This window comes from Rattus norvegicus, chromosome 17, assembly GCF_036323735.1.
Source record: "Rattus norvegicus strain BN/NHsdMcwi chromosome 17, GRCr8, whole genome shotgun sequence".
Classification (NCBI taxonomy): Eukaryota; Metazoa; Chordata; class Mammalia; order Rodentia; family Muridae; genus Rattus; species Rattus norvegicus.
The window spans coordinates 28,901,770-28,917,325 of record NC_086035.1 but is presented as its reverse complement, the minus strand read 5'-3'; the positions used below and the strand labels follow the sequence as shown (position 1 = coordinate 28,917,325).

Genomic DNA, 15,556 nt, shown 5'->3' with positions numbered 1-15,556 from the left:
TTAATTTTTTTTAACGAATGTTTTAAGAAGGGCATGGTGGCACACTCCTGCAGAGGAGAAAGATGGTGATTTCAGTGCCACCCTGCGCCATATGTAGAGACTAGCTCAAAAACTGAAAATTAAATGGACGCATGATAGGCATAATATTTGAAAATGGCAGCCCTACTTTGTGTCCTATTTTCTGTGAGAGCATTGTATATAGTTGCAGCAACAAAAATGCATGACTGGTTGTGGCCATACTGCTGTGTGTGTCTTAAAGGTCTGACTGATGGCTAAAAGTCACTGAGTTGAGTAGCTGAGGTCAAGGACTTCCGTACCCACTCCATGTACGGAATGTACGGATGTAGTTAGAGCTGTCATACATGCTGGGGAGCCACTGCAGATACAAAAGTGCACAGATGCCCTTCTCTTTTGTGCAACAGGGTACTACTTGTATGTCACTAGTGCATGTCCTTCTGAGTATGCTCATGTATGTCTAGATGACTTCATGGCTCCTAATACACTATACGTTCTGTTCAGAAAACTGTTACACTGTGTTGTCAGGAAATAACAAGAGTTGGTTGTATGTGTTTAGTACAAGCATGGGACTAATTTTGGCCTTAATTATTTTTGACCCACATCTATTTGAAATCATGGACATAGATTCCTTGAACTGGATGTTTGTGTGCATATATATGCACATATAAGTCTGTATACTATACACTCTTGGAATTGTAGGCCTCTTTATATCTGTTTATGTCTGCTGATTCAGACTGATGTGAAGGTTCTCACTCACCTTTGGCCCGTGACATTTGTCTGTGATTCTGCTTGGTCTTTTCTGAGAGGAGCACACTGTGTTTGGCATGACATTCCCACTTCGGTAATCTCTTAACAGTGTGGTGACATGGGAAATGGTTCTTCTAACCTTTATGCAGATTTCTTCCCTCAGTTAATTTCTGTGGTGACAGGTGTTTGTAGAGGTGGGAGTGAGACAGAGGCACTGATGGACCTGAGGTAGGCAACTTAGACAACAGCCTGTGGCACCTGGTTGCCTCCGAAGTCTTAGAAAATGAGGTTTTGCTCCTGGGGCCTCCAAGCATCTCCTGGAGCAGTTAGCCTGACTTTTCTGGCTCCAAATAGTTATTTTCCCTGCATCTTAGATCGTTGACCACCATATTGGCTAGTTAGTTATTTTTAAAATGTATTCCAGAAATTGGAAATAAAAATGACAGTAAGGCAACAACAACCACTCTTTAAAACGAGCTGTTTTTCCTGGAGATGTTCTGCTCGCTCTTCCTTTAGCCAGTTCTAGCTCTGGGGTCTTCCCTGCCTCCTCTTTCTGGTCTTCCTTCCACTTCCCCCTGCCCCTTCATCCTTCTTTCCCTTCCTCCTTGCTACTGAGACATAGTTTTACAGACCTGGCTGGTCTGGAACTTTCTGTGGAGACCATCTTGGCCTCCAACTTAAATGATTTCTGCTTCATCCAGGTAAGTTTTATCCTTAAGCATGAGATGTCATGTTCACCTTGGCAACTCCTGGAATTTTGAAAGACAGCATCATTGCTATAGGAGGCAGTTCTGACCTCTCTGGGTTCACAGGGTAGCATGTGTGGATGTTACCTGGCCTCAGTCCCTTTCCTGATGGAACTGCATTATTTTGGGCTTTCTGTTTTGAATATTTTATATACAAATAGTGAAATAACTTGGACATGAAACCCAGTTGACATTCGAATGTACTGGGTCTCAGGTGTACCTGTAAGCACAGGCTGAACGTTGTCTGTTCACTATCTTCAGTCAGCTTGCATTTTGACTGCTGACTGTCAAGAAGTCAGCTGTGGTACCTCTTACTTGTAGTGTCATGTTGGCACAAAAAGATTTTATATTTGGAGAGTTTTGGACTTTGAGGTATAAGGATGTCCAGGTTATGCCAGGACAGGGAAGCAGGAGTAACCAGTGTGAAGTAGTTTCGTTATTTGTAACTAACAAATATTATTCCAGTTTAGTTGTCAGACCCACAAAAGCAGAAAGTAGTGTCCAGAGATGACCTGCACACCACAGGTATTCAGCTGGATTTTGATGTGTCTCTTGCCCTCTGAGGGTTTTCTAGTGCTGCTTTTTCCAGGCTTTGTCCCAGATATCAGTAACACCCCATTTCCCTTGTCACTTGCAGACTCTGAACAGTATTTGCACATTCTGAAGTGGTTCTTGTTTGACACCTTTCAGTCTGGTTCCTCCTTGTGGGACCTCAAGAGCAGACTCAGACTCCACCCATACCTGTGTTGCTGAACAAGAAGTCCAGGTGACTATGTCTGCAAATTATGCTTGGAGGAAGGCTCTGTTTCTGCACTGAATGGGTGTTGCAGATGCTGGTCTGCTGTGGACTGCATGGTAATCACAGGTTGTTCTGTGGAGAACCTGAACTGTTCTGAAGTCACAGAGTTTCAGTTCACTCAACGTATGGAAGGACATGTGCTAATCTTGGTAACTGTGGTTTAAGTACTCTAGTTTAGTTAAAACAATGACTGACTGTGCATGGCTTGTGTCCCAAGAGGATTGTTCATAAACATTGGATGATTGCAGATAGCTAAGTGGAGAGTTTCACAGTGCAGGAACAAGAGTGCTTCCAGAAGGCAAGCTGAGTTCAGGTATAGTCTAGGGTGTGGGGATATCTTTGTCCCACAGTCAGGCTGTGCTCTGCATTCAGGTGATATGCCTGAGGAAGAGGTGCCAGCTGTCGAGGCTTAAGAAAGGGTACACGTAGCTAACCTTCAGCATTCATTAATAAGTGCCAGGGCCTGAGATTGCCTCATTGATTCCAGACAAGCTTCATATTAATCCTGGGGCTCTAGTTCAGCTTCTGCAGTGGGAACAAATGTAGACTCAAAGAGGCTAAGCTTTTCTCAAGGTCACATGAGATCAGCCTAACTTGAATGTTAAGTCAGGTATGTTTGCTTTGCACCTCCCTGGGCAAGAACTCAGGAAGTTAAGGTGTAGACGAGGTAAGAATTTAGGTATGGACCCAGGGATAAAAGCATACGTGTGTGTGCAGTACCAAAGAGATGCACATTGGTTCCTAAGATCCTCCCAGTAGAGTTGACTCCAGTTTTGGGTACAAGGCTGAGTCTGCATCAGTGGTCCCAGGATGAAGTATGTGCTCTTTTGATGGATAACAATGGAAAGCACATGGCCTGTGTCAGGGGAATTCTCCGCCTGTGGGTGCTCAGGTCAAAGGTAATTCTGGGGTGAGCAGAGAGAAGGTGGTGGCTTTTGTTGTTGGTGGGCTTTTTTCTGGGCCTGCTATACATATGTACAACATCTGAAGGTGGCTCTCCATGGAACTGCTATATATATCTTAACTGTCAGGCCCTGTGTGCCAACCTCTGCTCCTAAATTCTGTGGGACTGGCCGTTATACCCACCTCCATCATGTGACCTGTCTCTTTCATGCGGATGTGCCTGCTTTCCCCAGGCCCCGTGTGCCTCCTCAGGCTCCGTATCCCAGTCCTAGAGGCCCTGTGTATGCTGAGATGACAGTGGCCACCTTCCTCCTGAGTAAGCTAGCTGCTAATGCTGTGGCCATGGCTCTCTCAGAGGGAAGCATGTTCTTTAATTGTGTGAGATTGTTTTTTAATTCTAGAAATATCGCAACAATTTTATAAAAAGCTTAGGCAATAGGAAGAAACATCCACATCCACTACTCTGAAACAACCATTTCCAGTTTAATCTTTTTCCTGTGACTTTTTCCTAGCTGAGTCTGTTGTTTTGAACCTGCACTTTCCTTTATTGGTTTATCCACAGTGTCATCTTTATGGCTGCATAAAATCCTGTTGTTCTGCTACACTACTAATTTCTTAAATCTCTTGTTGACATGTATATTCCAGATTTTAATTATTGATTAACTTTCAGCTTCTTGTGCCAGAGAGTCTTAGAAACAGTGTTATAGGGTGGTGTTCTTCTTAGTTTTTTTGGTTTGTTTTTTGTTTTTTGTCATCTGGGAGGATCCTCTATAGGTGTTCCCACCCCTGGAGAGATGGTCCTGGGTTGTATAAGAAAGCATGCTGAGGGGACTGGAGAGCTGGCTCAGTGGGCAAGCACTCTGGCTGCTCTTCCAGAGGACGAGGGTTCAATTCTTAGCACTCACATGGTAGTTCACAACTGCCTATATCTTCACTTCCAGGGGATCTGGTACCTTCACATAGACATACATGCAGTCAAAACCAATAAATCCTTAAGGAAAGAAGAAGAACAAGAAAGCATGCTGGGAAAGCATGAACAAAGCAGTAGGCATTGTTCCCACACCTTTGCCTCTGTGTGAGCTGACATTCCCCAGAGATTGATTGTGGTTGGGATGGCTAAGTCAAATAAACCCTTTCCTTCCCATTTTATTTTTGGTCACAGTGTTTGTTATAGCAATAGAAAGCAAATTGGGGCATGAGGCGAGAGAAGGGACATTTTTATGGCTTCTGACACATGCTGCCAGATTGCTTCCTAAAGCTCACAACCATTTATAAGGCTAGCACAAAGGCATCTGTTTCTCAGATGGCCACAGGGTTAGTTAGGATTGCAGCCTCTCCCAGCAGGAGAGCCTGTGTGTGTGTGTGTGTGTGTGTGTGTGTGTGTGTGTGTGTGTGTAACTTACTAGTATTTCTGAATATTGGCTGAAGTCCAGCTGGGATGCTGGTCAGTGGGAATATACCATCATCTCATTAGCAGTGAGCTGTCCTGTTCAGGGCTGGTAGGACAGTACACCTGATGTGGGAAAGAGCAAGTTATAGATGTTTCCTGCTCTTTGGGGATTTGGACATTTAAAGAAGTCCGCACAGCACTGATGAAATGGCCCAGTGGGTGGACTGGAATGATGGCTCAGTTGGTAATAGTGGTTGAAGTTTGATAACCTTGCCTGGATTCCTGATCTCCATGGTGGAAGGGGAGGACCAACTGACCTGCATACTCATCCCTCATCATTCCAGTGCTTCCCCTTCGATAAGTAAATAAATGCAATAACTTTTTAAAGGCAACATAGGTGACTTAGCAAGTATATTCAGCTATGAACACTGGGTTCCTATTGGAATTTGACTTTTGGAACTACTTCATAACTTGCAAGTAAAAGTCAGAGGGATTTGGTTCAGATGGGGGAGGGGTTGAAACACCTGGTCTTGTGTTCAGGAGAATGCCTAACCTGGGCTACACATACTACTTTATCCCACGAGGTAAAGACTCTGGGACGCTGTTTCACTGTTCTGTGGATGAATCACAGTTTGTTATAATCTTTTGTCAATTCAATTTTCTTCAATTTATTATCTTTGAATCATAGACATATGCCATAAGGTAGGGACTATTATCTTTTAAATCATGAATTTTATGCCTGTCTCTTAGAATGCCTAGTGCATTTTTGTGTGTGTTGTGTATATAGTGACTTTATGTCTCTTGGATGGATGAATGAGGGAAATGAGTATTTTATCCCCCTGATCCTGATGACACAAAGCTCTGAGGTAAAGCAACGGATCCCATAGCTCTCATGCTTAGGTGGGAAGCCTCCAGCACACTTCACCACAGCAGTTCCACAGGAGAATTTAGGGCAGGTATGTTAGAACCTTTTCTCATTTCTGGACTAGATACTTGCCATGGTGTCTTGAATGAGAATAGCCCCCATAGGCTCATATATATGAGGGCTTTATCCCTAGTTATTGGAACTGTTTGGGAAGGATTAGGAGGTGTGTTCATGTTGGAGGAAATGTGTGTTCAGGGTAGGCTAACTCAAAAGCCTATGCCAGGCCCAGTCTCTCTGTCTTTTCCTGTAACTTGTGGATCAGATGTGAGCTGTTGGCTACTGTCCCAGTGCTATGCCTCTGTGCCTGTTGTTGTGCCCCTCACCATGATGTTCGTGGACTAACCTGAAACTGGTAGCAAGCCCTCAGCCAAACACTTCCTTTTGTAAGTGGTTCTGGACATGTTGTTTCATCACAGCAGCACAGTAACTAAGATACCTGCCATGGGCAGCACCAAGGAAGGAAGGGAGGAAGGAAGGAACGAAGGAAAGGAGGGAGGAAGGAAGGGTTTATTTTGGTTTATAGTTTAAAGGGCTACAGTTTGTCATAGTGAGAAAGATGTGACTGCAGGAGTGTAAGGCCTTGATCTCATCTTATTCCGTCAGGAAACAGAGATGCACTCAGGTGCTCAATCCATGTCTTCCTTTTTCATTCAGGTTCCAGCACATGAGTCTCCATCCACTTCCCCAGGGGAATGCCTCGTCTCCATTGAACTTTTCTGGAAACAGCACATAGACACACTCAGAAGTTTGTTTTTTATGGCTATTTTAAGTCCAGTCAAATCTGTAGTGAAAATTAGCCCTCACCAAAATGCCTTAACTGAGCCCTTCCTCCTGTTAGGCAGTCTTCCAAAACTTCTGGTAGGACTGTCTTCTTCTGTAGCCTGCAGCCCAGTGGGATTAGTGTCTTTTCTGGGGCCACAAAGGTGGAGGTTGACTGGAACTCCAAAAGGAACTCCTGATCTCTAGATTAGCATCTTTTCTATTCTCCCTTATGGGGAGAACTTGGGGAGCCCTGAGTAACTTGTGCCTCCCACAGACAGCATCCTCTGCAGATACATGCTGAGCTTACCTGCAGACCACACTGTTCACTTACCATGGAGCAGAAGTGTGTTTGGGATGACACCTTTAGTGGACTCTGCTGGTGTCCAGGGTCCCACACGCCTAGAGATTTGTACTGAGTTCAAAGAGATGGTTCAGGATCAAAATTTAGTTTCATACAAAGTAAAGTTCGTGTTATTTCTGTGTTTGTAAAGCAGTGTTTTTGTTTTAAAGGGCATATGTACTGTGATGAATATGACTGATTATTTGAGTGTGTATTTTCTATGATCATGATCCTAATAAAACCCTCTTTGTGACCCACATGTCCAGAGAAGCTATGTAAGGTTGTGAAGGGAACATTAATGTTAGGCTTCTTGATATCTCTGGTGATTGAAAGCTCAGCTCCAATGTTGGTTTTGCTGTGATTGTTTTTTCCTCCTTTCTTTCCATGGCCCCTCACCCCCATGAATTGTGTGCATTTCGTTGTAGAATTGAAATTCCGAAGATAAGCACATTTAATAGGAAGGCTGTATTCATGATGAATGCCAAGTGAAGCAACAGTGAAAGAGCTGCTAGTAACAATGTTAATAATTCATAAAAATTAATAGTGAAAAAGCTATCAAGTAGGTTACATTTATAGTTTTATGAAAATTTTAAATGTGTAGGTTCCTGGATAACTAGTGGACAGATGTGCAGTAAGACATTGGCCAGTGAGACGTCGGCAGTGGAAAGTTTCCTACAACTCAAGAGAGTTTGGGAAGTCTACCTTTTATCTGAACATGAGGTGCGCAGACAGAGGGGTTTTTTCTTTTTCAATGTTTAAATGAAATTCACCATTGTATTCTGAATGTGTAGAAGTGTTAGGCTCAGTAAACCCATGTGGAATGAGTGAGTGGAAATTTTTCTTTGCTAGGACTCTTTTCTGTGAGGAGCTGGACATGGTTTCTCCACCAGTCCTTTCCTGTTGTCCTGTGTCTTTATTTAGGGAGGTTTGCGCAGACAGTGTCCTGGCCACACTCAGCACCCTGGCCACATATTGGCTAGATTGGGAGTGAGGAGGGCCTGGGTGTCCAGCAGACTGGTGTCCAAGGCAGGCTGTTTTGAAATCAAAAGCAGGAAGGGTCATGAAACAAAAGGGATGTTTTACCAATAGATTTACTAGATGGCCTTCCACTCTGCCAAGATAGGTCACAGGAAACTGTTTGACGAAAATGTTAAGAAATGACAAAAATGGAGAAGGAGTGATATGGCTTGAATTGTGTGTGTGTGTGTATAGGGGGGTAGGGGAAGAAGGGGACACGGACTGACAAGGTCTGTTTGTTTATGGTGGACACAAACCTAGGACCTTGTGCTTGTCAGGCATGTGCTCTGTTACTGACCCTTAGCTTCTCCTGACAGATCAGCCTGGGTGTGAGATTACAGGGCTCTTTCTTTTCTCTTTGTGCATTGGGACATAAACACTCAAATGTTATTTTATCAGAAATTTACCACATGATCCTTATAGCTGTTCTGCCGTTGAGACATCAGCTGTATTCATTATCTTGAGTTTGGCATATATGAAACTATTCTAAGTGAATTGCTCAGTTTTCAACCTTGGTTTAATTAGCTAAGGAAGTTGTGTGTACCTGTTTTTAATCATGAGCATAGAGTGTGGGTCAGAACAGTTTGGAAGGATGGGAGGGAGCAGTTCCTGTTTGGTGTGACCTTGTTACAACTGAGGCAGCATTAGTTCCTGAGCCTGCTTTGGTTTTGCACTTCTCATTTCTTGTGACACATCCTTTGTGGTCCTGTGTGGATTTACTCATTGTACATGTGGTTGGCGTTGTAATTTAGCTCATCTAGTTTTCCTTACATTATAAAATCCTTCGAATGCTCCTGGGTTTTATGATACAAGCATTCATCTACAAACAAAATTTAGGAACATAAAGCTCCTTGACTTCTAATGAACTTTCTACACCTACAGTGTTCAATACATGTTGGTAATTTGAAAAAAGCAAATAACTTGGGACCATTGTCTAAAAGCAATTCAAATTATGACTAAAGCTTCAGTTTTTCTGAATGTACTTTTAATTTAGAAGTACAGCAGCTTCATCATACATTCATTTATCCCCAGAAATTAAAGCAAAGCATTTTCAATGAGGATTTCCTCTGGGCTTTGCTTACCGTTAGTCCATAATAAGTCTTGTAACTTATATTTGTGTGATACTCTCTGTGTCTCAGAAGACTTTTTTTTCTTCATAGATTCTCATTTTAAGTTCATGCCAATTGTGAGACGTCGACTGGGAATTGCCTTTATTATCTGAGGCCTTATTGTTTGATATTTGGAGACAATATTGCCAACCTAGAAAAGATGTTAACAATGGTGCAGAATATCAGAGTAAGACAAAAGGAAAATCAGGGGACTATCAAAACATCAAGAATGTAGCTCGTCTCTGTCGCTGAGGGGAATGTGCTCATTGAGGACAGTTTTGAAAAATAAGGTTATTCGCAGGATGTACTGGAAAATGTGGAACTGCCTGTTCTTGCCCTCTCTTCTGTGCTCTTGTTCTCTGAAGAATCGTCTTTCAGATTTTCAATGCCATGGTTCTAAATATAAATTCCAGGAGGTCCAACTGGGGTTCAAATAAAAATTAGTTGTGCCACTATGTGCAAAAAGTACCAAAGTAACTACTGGAGACCCAGTGCTAAACGACAGACCTGCCTTGCTTAGCCTTTCAGCTGCTCACCAAACTGCATGTGTACCTGTTCCACAGGAGCCTGGGCCTGTATGAGGGGCGCCATTGGAGGAGCAGCCTGGACACCCTGTGTTCACTGGTCTAATGGGCAGTAAAAAGTGCAGAGCTGTGACAAGTGGGTAGGATTTGAGGATCCTAGAATGGATGTGTCTGACTATTTGAAATGTTGTGGGAAACAAAGCAAGCTGATCTATAAAGAACAAAGTACTAGTCACCCTGTTATGGCTTGAATTTGAAATGTCTCGACAGGCTTATGTCGTGTGTGTTCTCCCCTGAGAACAGTATTTTGGAAAGCTCTGGAATCTTTAGGGAGTGGGGCCTATCTAGGAATCAGGTCAATGGAGTAGACCTTTAAAGGTTTCATTTGGCCTCGGGTTTCTGGTCTGCAGTGATGTCAACAGCTTTTGCAGTGTGCTCCTATGACTTTGAATTAAGCTACTCTAGCAGACCTTCCCCACCAGGGTGATCTGAAACCCTTTCGAACTGTGGGTTCCAAATAAATCTTTCTCTTTTCTCATTTGTGTCAATTATTGCTATCTCACCATTGTGAATATAATTTGTACATCTCAAAAGAAGCCTCAGTGTCTTCTGTGTAGATAGCCATATGCTCAAGTGTCATCTGCTTTTGTTGTTATGAATGTCCCTTGTCCTCAGTTGGGATCTGCCACAGGGTCTTTCAGTAGGGGACCATTATCAGCCACATCTGCTTTTCTTTTTACTTCCTCAATTATTTCTGGTTTAATTCTTTGTTCTTTACTTATCCACAAACCCTCTCTGGATCAAGTGAGTATAGGGCTGTATTTTATCATTTTAGCTGATTCCCATGTGATACTCAAAGTTGTTATACCACAGACCTGCATGACATTTTATTCAATGTGTGCTTTCCTTGTTGATTCCTTTATTGGTTTCCCATGGCTAGACATTTATTTTCCTTTTTGTTTTAGATTTATTTTAAATTTTTGTATGTGTATAGGCATTTTCTCTACATGTATGTCTGTGCATCACATGCACGCCTGGTGTTTTTGGAGGACAGAAAAGTTGGGGGATCTGCTGAAACTGTAGTCACAAATGATAATGAACTACTATGTATGTGGTTGCTGGGAATTGAACCTGAGTCCTCTGAACGAACAGCCAGTGCTCTTAACCACTGAGCCATGTCTCTGACCTGTTTTTATTTTTCAAAACTTATTGAGAATTTGCTACATGAGTATAATATTTTGATTACTGCTCCTCTCAACTCCTCTCATCCAGCTCCTCCTATACCCATTCCTCTACCAATTTTCCTCAGGACTTCATGTGTTCTCTTTCTAAAATTCCCTCAGGTCACCTAGTGTTGCCTATAATCCATCCATCCATCCATCCGTCTGTCCATTCCTCCCTCCCTCCCTCCCTCCTTTTTCCACAGGGTTTCTCTGTGCAGCACTGGCTGTCCTTTGTACTCTTTGTACTCTTTGTAGACCGGGCTGGCCTTTTCAACTCACTTAGATCACCTGCCTCTGCCTCCCAAGTGCTCTTCCGAAAGGCATGGGTCACCACACCTGGCACAGTAATTTTTTTTTTTTAAAGAACCCTTTTGTTGGTGGAATTGAGTTGATTTGCACAATCTTTAATGGAGGAGTAGGATTTCAGAAGGAGAAATCATGAGGATGTGTTAAAAAAGGGGGAAAGCGTTCTTGTGGGTGGGTTTTGTGGTGGGACTGGAAAGAGTAGATCGAGAGAAGGAGGTGATGGTGAGTGAGTAGCTTGCTCAACATTTGTTAATGGGAATTAAGAAAACAGTGCAGATGCTTATCTCCCTTCCCTGGGGGTCTTAACTAATTGGTTTGGAATATACCCTGGAACACTGGGAATTATAAAAACTCTCCAAATTTCACTGTTCCAATAAAGGGAATTTTTGAGCGAATTTATAAAGACTCCTATGCATTATACTAAGGTATGGGAGTTTATTTATAGAGCAGTTTATGGAGTCAAAGATTTTAGTCAGCAAGTTTTTGAAGCAGGAAGATTATTCTGATTGCTTGAGGAAAATAGGTTAGAAAAGCTAAGTAAGCATCCATGGGTCCTGGAAGTGGGCACTGGATCTTCTGGGGCATGAAGCAACAAATAGCTTGTGTTTGGCATTCTTTGTGAGTTAGCTTTCCCTTAGTTTTCCTAAGTCCTTTTCCGTTGGAGCTGGACATGGTTCTCAGGTACAAGTTTTGCCCCTGAGAAGTTGGAGAAACATGTGCAGAGTGTGGGAACACTGGTGCATAGGACCTTGTTAGCCTTAGGGATCCACTTGTAAGTTTAGGTAGACACACAGCATCTGGGGTTACTGCTTTAGGAAGAGTCTAGTCCAGATCTACTGGGGAGGGTGATGGTTGGTAGAGTGGCTTCCTGATGCCCTGCCTCGTGTAAGTCTGACCTAGAAAATAAGTGTGTGGTGACACCTTCATGCTTGTACACTTAGACTTACCTTGCTTGTCTGGAACAGCTCTCTTCTCTGTCTAAGCACTTTCTAAATGAATGTTATGTTAACTTATCTAAGTAGTTGGTATTTTGAAATTTAGAAAGGTTAGTCATTGGATATATGTGTAATGTATAAAAGAAGGGTTTTCCAAGACATATTTATTGAGAAGCTTCCCCATGTTCTTGCATAGCATTATAGCTGGAAAGATCATATATTTAATACCTGTCCTTAAAGATTTAAGATGCAAGTTGGAGTATTACTGAGTATTAACTCAGCATGTAGAACTAATCAATTGGTGGGGAAATACTTACTTGACTTGTTGAATAGAGGAGATAAGCACATTACTAGTATGCTTCACTTACCTGGAAGCCACTTTCAGTTTATTCCAGATGCGTACGATACAGAAGTTCATTTCTCACTGTTTCAGAGTTTGGGACGTCCTTGATCAAAGCAAGTAGTTTACTTGACTCGTGCGGGCTCATTTCTCTTTGGTGACACCTTTTGTTTGTTTCCTCACATTCTGGAACAGGCAAGTTAGGTCTCTGCTTCTCACCTGGACACTGGTCCCATTTGTGATGTACTTGCCCTGTGAACTAGTCACTTACTAGAAGTCCCCACTGTATAATGCTGTCTGACATGTTCGATGTTTGGAATTCAGCTTGACCCAAAGATTCAGGCCATAACAGCCAAGTTTTATCCAGAGTCATCTCTCACCCAAGTGGTAAATCCTATGGTTACAAGTGAGCTAGGGTCTCTTGGACATCAAGGCAATAAAAAGTGGAATGGTTTTCTTCTGCTTTCACAGAATCTCTGTTCCTGAATGCCATGTACAAGGCGAGCATATTCCCATGTTCTCTCCTGTTACTGTTTGTATATCCCAGGCTTAAATTCCACTGAGCCAACTGACTGGTGCCTGGAGACTTAAAATCTAGTGTGTTTCTCTGTTCTCATACTGTTAGTAGGGGAGCCTTCATGGCATTTCCTGGATGGGTAGGAGGAGGACAGGAATAGAAGCAGGACTGCGGCAAGCACTGATGGAGATGTACTTGTCTCTTTCTTACAGCACTTGGTCACGAAGTGTTCCCTGTGTATGATGAAGAGTAGTCAAGTAGCTAAGGACTTGTACTATGTATGTTGTATCTACTTCTTCCGCACTTGGTCAATATTTTCTGCACTTATTTAGCTTATCCTCTCAGACTCCTTCTATTCCATGTAGAAAGCTATTAGCTAATTGCCTAGGTTCGGAGCTTCCTGCTGTCTCTAATGTGAAAATCTCTTTGGCTCTCTGGTCCTCCAGCTGCCCTCTCTCCTGAAGATGTGCATTTGAGGGCAAGTAAAAATGGCTTTCCATAGAGGACAGATCACATACTTCCTTTGTCACCTTCCTCCTGAGATTGTCATGTTGAAAGACATGCCATCCTGCAGCAAGAAGGAGGTCAGTAAGCACTGGCAAACATCTGCCTCCTTGTCCATCCTGTATACCTCAGAGTTTCAGATTGAAAAATTCAAACCTTTATCAAAAATGGCTTTCTCTGTGGACAATACACCCTTTAAAGTTTAGCCTTTAGTTAAAAGAGTGTTAGAACAATGTAGGATTGCTACCCAGATTGGAACACATCATCACTTTTGGATGCTCACCATCTTCCTGGCTGGCAGCTCTGGTGGCCATTTTTCAAATTGGTTTTCTTTTCCAAAGTCAAGAGTGAAAGGAACTACTGACCTATTCTCACCCGTCCTAAGCCCCTGTCTTTGCACATAGTCAAGTCTCCAGCCAGTCCAGTCCCAGCCACATCCCAGGTATGCTCTATTAACTCTGCTCCCCAGTGCTGAGTCCAGCTGGTGCCTGTAGCACCCTGCCTCTCTGCCATCAGCACCAAGTGGGTCTGGCAGGGGACCCAGAGATCCTACTTGGGTGCTCACCTGAATGGGATCTCTTTCAACAGAGTACAGCCTCCATGTCACATGTCTGTCAGATCATTCAGTCACTTCAGACAGGAGCCAGGCACAGACTTCCTGCAGCTCAGGCAACAGGGTCCTCGGCAGGTGTCGGTGTGCGTTATCACGCTAGCCACTAGCAAAAATACCATGCATATCATGAAAATTTTAGTGAATACTCGTTAACTACTAGAATGATGAGTAAAAGGGAAATGACCATCATTGGCAATATTTGTAGTAGATAAGATGGGCAAACTAGTAAGAAAATAATCAGTATCTTATATAGGGAATCAATGACAAGTACTGAGATTCAATCCAAGTGTGAAACATTTTATGAGCGAATGTGAAAGCATGTCCTTTTAATCATCAGACTGGCAGAGATGGGAAAGGGCCCCACAAGTGCCATGCTTTTGAAGAACTGGAATGTGGCTTTTTCTATGTTACTGCTTTTCAGCCTTTGTGCAAAGTTGTTCGACAGTACATGGTAACAACTTTAAATATACATTTATCTGTTTAAATATACATGTTCTGCTTCCTATGTGACTCTATCATACGGGTCATACATAGTCCATAGAAGGCTGCTGGTCCAATTCAGCACCATTTATTGGAATGTATGGTCTGCATTCCTTTTCTCTGATATGTAACTCCCTGGAGTTGGGTACTGGAAAATAGATTTAATGGCTTATATGTGACTGCAGATGCAGCCTAACCCAGGTGCTGCTGTGGTACTCTTCTGCAGGTCCTTGTATAGAAGAATGGGGGGTGATCTCTCCCACTGTGATTGTTTCCAGCAAGCAAGGACTGGTTGTGCCTGGACTTCCTCCTCCTCACTACCCACCATCTTTCTTGAAGCTCTAGTTCCCAGGGCAGCAGGCTTAACACTCCCCTCTTTAGAATTTTGAGCTTGGACCTGTTGTCCACATGGCACTCCAAAGGATGTTCACAGAGCAGCGAGATTGGCTTTGTGGTGTTTCCTGGTACCTCCCTCAGTTACACTTAATAGGCATGTGGGGGTATATAATGGTTGTGTTGTGTATCACCAGTCTTCCCCTGACAATGTTTACAAGCTGTTTAAATACTGTTTACATTAATTTACCTATCATCTTGTGTTGACTTGAGATTCTCTCTAATTAATCCCAGTAGTTTGTGCTGATACCAACATTTTTCAGCCCAACCCTGCATTAATGGGCTACCTATACCTTTAATGGGCATCTCAGACATGAATTATTGAGTCGATTTATAAAAATCCTAATCTTGGTAAATCAGCTTAGACTGTTCACGAATGCAGCTGGCACTAGCTGCCTCCTAGCTGTAATCCCTTGTGCTGGCATGACATCTCAGTTACCAAGTTCAGGGAAAGTATGTTTGCATATCTCTTTTCTGAATTAACTTTTCTTCCAAAATAAACTAATAAGTTAAAGAAAAGCAGCTAGCATGTTTAATCTTTCATTATTTTAAAAAGCACACTCTGCTTAATATGGACATAGGAGTTCCACATCCTGTTTTTAAGAAGTCTTCGTTGCTAGTTCAACTTATGAAGAATGGAAATATAGACTACATGGCACTGTAGATTTTGTAGATTATGAGGAAATTTCCCTATATTGCAGTTTCCTCCAAGATAACAATATACTACAAATCTTGAGTTCATTTTTCTCCAGTCTCCTTTCTTAGCCCTTTCCTTCAGTAACCAGACTGCATAGCCAGGAACTCTAAGGACTGGGTAGCGAAGCCCCCACAGCCATTTCCCTGAGTTGAGTCCTTTGGCATTGACAGTGACCTATGCTTTCCTGAAATAGTATATTGGCTACGGCCTGTACTACTGGCATGATAGCTTTGGGGATCCTTGAAATTCATGACTTTTAAAAATCACT

At 42.7% G+C, this 15,556-nt stretch overlaps 1 protein-coding gene across 21 annotated transcripts in view; it reads left to right on the top strand.

Annotated features, from left to right (window-relative positions):
- Fars2 (phenylalanyl-tRNA synthetase 2, mitochondrial) overlaps positions 1-15,556 on the top strand; it is a 427,082-nt gene that overhangs the window by 34,493 nt on the left and 377,033 nt on the right. For 4 of the 21 annotated variants that reach the window (XM_063276405.1, XM_063276406.1, XM_063276393.1 and 1 more), the window contains one exon: positions 2,149-2,277. The gene's annotated coding sequence lies outside the window, so the exon portion shown is untranslated. 21 annotated transcript variants of the gene reach the window in all.